The following is a 7,264-nucleotide window of genomic DNA, read 5'->3' on the forward strand; positions in this document are numbered from 1 at the left end:
ATCTTGATTCCAGCTTGTGCTTCCTCCAGCCCAGCCTTTCTCATGATATACTCTACATATAAGTTAAATAAGCAGGGTGACAATAAACAGCCTTGACTGACTCCTTTGCTGATTTGGAACCAGTCTGTTGTTCCAAGTCCAGTTCTAACTGTTGCTTCCTGACCTGCATACAGATTTCTCAGGAAGCAGGTAAGGTGGTCTGATATTCCCATCTCTTTTATGAATTTTCCACAGTTTCTTGTGATCTACAGAGTCAAAGGCTTTGGTGTAGTCAATAAAACAGAAGTAGATGTTTTTCTGGAACTCTCTTGCTTTTTTAATGATCCAGTGGATGTTGGCAATTTGATCTCTGGTTCCTCTGCCTTCTAAATATTCAGCTTGAACATCTGGAAGTTCACAGTTCACATATTGTTGAAGCCTGGCTTGGAGAATTTTGAGCATTACTTTCCTAGCATGTGCTGCTGCTGCTGCTGCTGCTAAGTTGCTTCAGTCGTGTCCAACTCTGTGCGACCCCATAGATGGGAGCCCACCAGGCTCCCCCATCCCTGGGATTCTCTAAGCAAGAATACTGGAGTGGGTTGCCATTTCCTTCTCCAATGCATGAAAGTGAAAAGTCAAAGTGAAGTCGCTCAGTCGTGTCCAACTCTTCACGACCCTGTGGACTGCAGCCTACCAGGCTCCTCTGTCCATGGGATTTTCCAGGCAAGAGTACTGGATTGAGATGTGTACAATTGTGCGGTAGTTTGAACACACTTTAGCTTTGCCTTTCTTTGGCATTGGAGTGAAAGCTGATCTTTTCCAGTCCTGTGGCCCCTGCTGAGTTTTTCAAATTTGCTGGCATGTTGAGTGAAGCACTTTCACAGCATCATCTTTTAGGATTTGAAATAGCGCAACTGGAATCCATCACCTCCATCAACTTTGTGAATAGTGGTGCTAAGGCCCACCTGACTTTGCATTCCAGGATGTCTGGCTCTAGGTGAGTGATCATACCATCGTGATTATTTGGGCCATGAAGATCTTTTCGGTATAGTTCTGTTTTCTTGCCACCTCTTCTTGATATCTTCTGTTTCTATTAGGTCCATACCACTTCTGTCCTTTATTGTGCCCATTTTTGCATGAACTGTTCCCTTGGTATCTCTAATTTTCTTGAAGAGATCTCTAGTCTTTCCTATTCTATCATTTTCCTCTATTTCTTTGCATTGATCACTGAGGCAGGCTTTCTTATCTCTCCTTGCTGTTCTTTGGAACTCTGCATTCATACGGGTACATTTTTCCTTTTCTCCTCTGCCTTTAGCTTCTCTTCTTTTCTCAGCTCTCTGTAAGACCACCTCAGACAGCCATTTTGCCTTTTGCATTTCTTTTTTCTTGGGAGTGGTCTTGATCATTGCCTCCTGTACAATGTCATGAACCTCTATCCATAGTTCTTCAGGTACTCTGTCTATCAGATCTAACCCCTGACTCTGTCACTTACACTGTATAATCATAAGGAATTTGATTTAGGTCATACCTGAATGGTCCACTGGTTTTCCCTACTTTCTTCAATTTAAGTCTGAATTTGGCAATAAGAAGTTCATAGTCTGAGCCACAAGCTCCCATACTTGGTTTTGCTGACTGTATAGAGCTTCTCCATCTTTGGCTACAAAGAATAGAATCAATCTGATTTTGGTATTGACTATCTGGTGATGTCCATGTGTAGAGTCTTCTCTTGTGTTGTTGGAAGAAGGTGTTTGCTATGACCAGTGCGTTCTCTTGGCAAAACTCTGTTAGTCTTTGCCCTGCTTTGTCTTGTGCTCCAAACCCAAACTTGCCTCTTACTCCAAGTATCTCTTGACTTTCTGCTTTTGCATTCCAGTCCCCTATAATGAAAAGGACATCTTTTGGGGGTGTTAGTTCTAGAAGGTCTTGTGGGTCTTCATAGAATCGTTCAACTTCATCTTCTTCAGCATTGCTAGTTGGGGCGTAGACTTGGTTTACTCTGATATTGAATGATTTGCCTTGGAAACAAATTGAGATCATTCTGTCACTTTTGAGATTGCATTCAAGTACTGCATTTCAGACTCTTTTGTTGACTATGAAGGCTACTCCATTTCTTCTAAAGGATTCTTGCCTATAGTAGTAGATATAACGGTCATCTGAGTTAAATTCACCCATTCCAGTCCCTTTTAGTTCCCTGATCCCTAAAATGGGAAACAATATTTGCAAATGAAGCAACAGACAAGGATCACTCTCCAAAATACACAAACAGCTCAAGTGGCTCAATATCAAGCAAACAAGCAATCCAATCTAAAAATGTGTGGAAGACGTAAACAGACATCTTTCCAAAGAAGATATACAAGTGCTCAAGAAGCACATGAAAAGATGCTCAACATCACTACTTATTAGAGAAATGCAAATCGAAACTTCAGTGAGGTATCACTTCAGATTGGTCAGAATAGCCATCATCAAAATATCTGCAAACAATAAATGCTGAAGAGGCTGTGGAGAAAAGGAAACTCTTGTACTGTTGGTGAGAATGTAAATTGAATGTAAATTGTAAACAGCCACTTTCAAGAACAGTAGTGGAAATTCCTTAAAAATCTAAACATAGAGTTACTGTATGACCCGGCAATCCCACTACAGGGCAAATACCTGAGAAAATTATAATTCAGAAGGACACATGTACCCCAGTGTTCATTGCAGCACTATTTACAATAGCCAGGATGTGTAAACAATCTAAATATTCATCAACAGAAGAATGGATAAAGAAGATGTGGGACACTACTCAGTCTTGAAAAGGAATGAAAAAGTCCATTTGTAGAGACATGGATAGACCTAGAGTCTGTCAAACAGAGTGAAGTAAGTCATGAAGAAAAACAAATATCACATGTTGATGTATATATATGGAACCTAGAAAATGGTACAGATGAACCTATTCCCAAGGTAGGAGTAGAACAGACATGTGGACACAGGCAGAAAGAGGGAAGGGGATGGTGGGATGAATTGGGAGACTGGGATTGACATATATACACCACCATGTGTGAAATAGGTAACTAACAGGAAGCTGTTGTAAAGCACAGAAAGCTCAGCTCCATGTTCTGTGTTGACCTAGAGGGGTGGGTTGGGGGTGCAGTGAGAGGAAGGTCCATGAGAAAGGAGATAGAAGGGATACATGCACCCCAAGTTTCACTGCAGCGTTGCTTACATCATCAACAGATGAATGGATAAAGATGTGGTACATATCCACAATGGGATAATACTCAGCCATTGAAAGAATGAAATAATGCCATTTGTAGCAACATGGATGGACCTGAAGATTATCATGCTAAGTGGAAAATATCATATAATGTTGCTTATATGTGGAATCTAAACAAAAATGATACAAATGTATTTATTTATGAAACAGAAACAGACTCACAGTGTTAGAAATCAAAGGGGAAGGGTTACCAAAGGGGAAAGGTGGTGGACAGTGATAAATTGGGAGTTTGGGTTTGACATGCACACACTATTTAAAATAGATAACCAACAAGGACCTACTGTATTGCACAGGAAACTTTGTTCAGTATTCTCTAACAACCTAAATGGAAAAAGAATTTAAAAAAGAATAGATAAATGTATATGTATAACTGGATCACCTTGCTGTACACATAAAATTAGCACAACATTGTTAATCAACTATACTCCAAAATAAAATAATTTTAAGAACAGAAAAAAAAAAAAAAACAAAGAGAGCTTGGTAATTCTTCCTGACTTCAGCCTGTCCTCTGTTCCTTTATTTCTTCAGCATCTCCACTCTGGCCAGCCCCAACACCTTCCTGCTCCTTTGTGGTTGCTACAGTTTCCGTACCATACTTTACCCACTCATTCTTTCTCCATTGGTTTGGAAGCAAATAAATTGGAATCCAAGGTAAAATGCACTGACCCAATGTAACAAGACATTTCATACTAACAAAGAGAATCATCCAAAGTTTAAAATTCTTAGAAGAAAACATAGGTAAAGAACATTGGAGATTACTTCATGTATGTGGTACCAAAAGCACTGGAAACAAAAGAAAAAGATTGAACTTTATCAAAATTAAAAGTTTGCATGCATCAAAAGACATTATTGACAGTGTGAGAAGGCAATTCTTAGTCTAGAATGGTAGAATAATATTTATAAATCACATCTAATAAAGGATTGATATCCAAAATATACAAAAAAAAAACTTCTACAACTAAACAATAAAAATGAAAATAAATCTGATTTTTAAATGGGCAAAAGACTTGAATAGACTTTTCTCCAAACGTTATACAAATGGCAATAACTTCATGAAAAGATGTTTGGCATTTCTAGTCTTCAGGGAATTGAAGTCAAAGTCACAATGAAATACCACTTCATACCCACTAGGATGGCTGTTATTAAAAAAAAAAAGATAATAAAGTGCATTGGCAAGTCTATGTAGAACTTTCTTTATCATGTACACACACTAATTTAAGATGCACAAATCTTGTGTTCAGTTCACAGAGTTTTGACAATTGCGTTTACCCATTTAAGCACAACCCAAAGTAAAAACCTGCCTGCAAGGAACTGCAGGAGACAAAGGTTCGATCCCTGGATTGGAAAGATCCTCTGGGGAAGGGAATGGCTCTGTTCAGTTCAGTTCATTCGCTCAGTCGTGTCTGACTCTTTGAGACCCCATAGACCGCAGCACGCCAGGCCTCCCTGTCTATCACCAACTCCCGGAGTCCACCCAAACCCATGTCCATCAAGTCAGTGATGCCATCCAGCCATCTCATCCTCTGTTGTCCCCTTCTTCTCCCGCCCTCAATCTTTCCCAGCATCAAGGTCTTTTCCAATGAGTCAGCTCTTCACATCAGGTGGCCAAAGTATTGGAGTTTCAGCTTCAACATCAGTCCTTCAAATGAACACCCAGGACTGATCTCCTTTAGGATGGACAGATTGGATCTCCCTGCAGTCCAAGGGACTCTCAAGAGTCTTCTCCAACACCACTAAACACTCTAGTATTCATGCCTAGAGAATTCCATGGAGAGAGAAGCCTGGCGGGCTACAGTCCATGGGGTCACAAAGAGTAGGACATGATTGAGTGTGACTAACAAAGTAAAATCTAAGACTGTAGCCTCAGAAGATTCCCTCATACCCCTTTCCAGTCAATTCCTCTCCTCAGGGGCAATTGCTTTCTGACTGTATCACTATTGATTAGCTTTGCCTCTTTCTGGACTCCATTTAAATGGAAACAACCTGTATATATTCTGTTCTGTCTGGGTTTTGTCATTCAATATCATATCGTATCTGTGAGACTTACACACATTGTTGATTGTGATGGTGGCTGTTCCTTTTTATTTCTGGGTAATATTCCATTGTATAAATAAACCATAATTTGATTATCCAGTCTTTTGTAAATGGACATTCAAGATGATTTCCAGTATTTGGCTACTATAAACAGAGTTTGCTTAAGTATTCTTAAAAAGGGGTTATTTATTTATTTGGTGAAAATATGTTTTACTTCCCTTTGGTAAATACCTAGGAATGGAATTACTAGTTCATAGGTAAACATCTGATTACCTTTATACCTAACTGCTGAAGTATTCTCCAAAGTGGTTGTACCACTTTATATGTCCACCAACAATGTATGAAGGTTCTGGTTGCTCCTGATCCTATCCAATATTTGATGTAGTCAGTGTTTTATTAATCCATCCTAATATGGATGAGATGCCATCCCACTGAGGTTTAGCATATCCCTGATGACACTGGGCACTTTTTCACGGACTTATTCTTCATCCTTATTTTCTTTCATTAAGTTATTGCTTAAATCTTTAACCTCTTTTAATTTTTAATTGATTTAAGGGTTTTTTTTATATTTTGTATACAAATATATTCTATCATATATTGATGCATTTCCCCCTCATCTATGGCTTACCTATTTTTTGTATTGCTGTCTTTGGGAGAATAAAAATTTTAAATTTTGATGAAACCCTATTTATTTATATTTTATTAATGCTTTTTCTGTCCTTTTCAAGAAACATTGGCTTACTCTTAAGGTCACAAAGATATTTTCCTATGTTTTCTCAAGAATTTTTGTATTAATTTGTGCACACAAAGTGAGATGAAATCAAGATTCAGTTTTTCCCATAAAAATATTCTATTGTTCCAGAAGCATTTGTTAAAAAGTCGTTTTTAACCCATTGAATTGACTTTGTGCCTTGGTCAAAAATCAATTGAGTGCAGATAGAAGGATCTATCTCTGAACTTTCTATACTGTTCTTTCAATTTATTTGTCTATTCTTACACTCATACCACACTATCTTGATTATTGTAGCCTTATAGTAAATTTTAAAATAAGGAATAATTTTACAATTTGGCTATTTAAGTTCCTTTGCATTTAGCTATAAATATTAGAATGACATTGTTCATTTCTATAAAAATCTGGTGTACATTTTAACAGAGATGGTATCAGATCTATTGCTTCCCAGGTGAGTTGGTGATAAAGAATCTGCCTGTTAATGCAAGAGACTCAACATGGGGATTCAATCCCTGGATCAGGAAGTTCCACTGGAGTATGAAATGACAGCCCATTCCTGTATTCTATTCTATTCAGTCACTAAGTCTTGTACTACTCTTTGCAGCTCCATGGACTCCAGCATGCTAGGCTTCCCTGTCCTTCACTGTCTCCCAGAATTTGCCACACTCCTGTCCACTGAGTCGGTGATGCCATCCAACCATGTCATCCTCTGTCGCCCCCTTCTCTTGCCCTCAATCTTTCCTAGCATCAGGATCTTTTCCACTGAGTCAGCTCTTCCCATCAGGTGTCATGTTAAAAAATTGCTTTGTGAAGTACACGCACTAATCTTAAGATGTACAAATTCTGTGTTCATTTCATTGAATTTTGACAATTGAATTTACCCATTTCACCACCACAAAGTAAGGTCTAAGACAGTGACCTCAGAAAATTCCTTCATATCTCTTTCCAATCAATTCCTCTCCTCAATTAATCTATGTTCAATTTAATTCTGGATAAAACTTCAACAAGAATATTATGAATTCTTAGCTGATGCTAAGTTTCATAAGACAAAGAAAATATGAGTTAATAGCAAAGAATTTTTTAAAAAATATTATGAGGAAAGCACTCTCCCAGATGTTCTTTAAAATATTTTGAAGCTATAGTAATTAGATTAATATGACATGGATGTAGAAATAGAGATAAATGAAACAGAATACAAAGTCCAGAAACATGCTTGTAAGTAAATAGGACTTCAGTATATTCCATAAAGGTGACATCACAGTCAGCTA

This window comes from Ovis aries, chromosome 15 (assembly GCF_016772045.2).
Source record: "Ovis aries strain OAR_USU_Benz2616 breed Rambouillet chromosome 15, ARS-UI_Ramb_v3.0, whole genome shotgun sequence".
Taxonomy (NCBI): domain Eukaryota; kingdom Metazoa; phylum Chordata; class Mammalia; order Artiodactyla; family Bovidae; genus Ovis; species Ovis aries.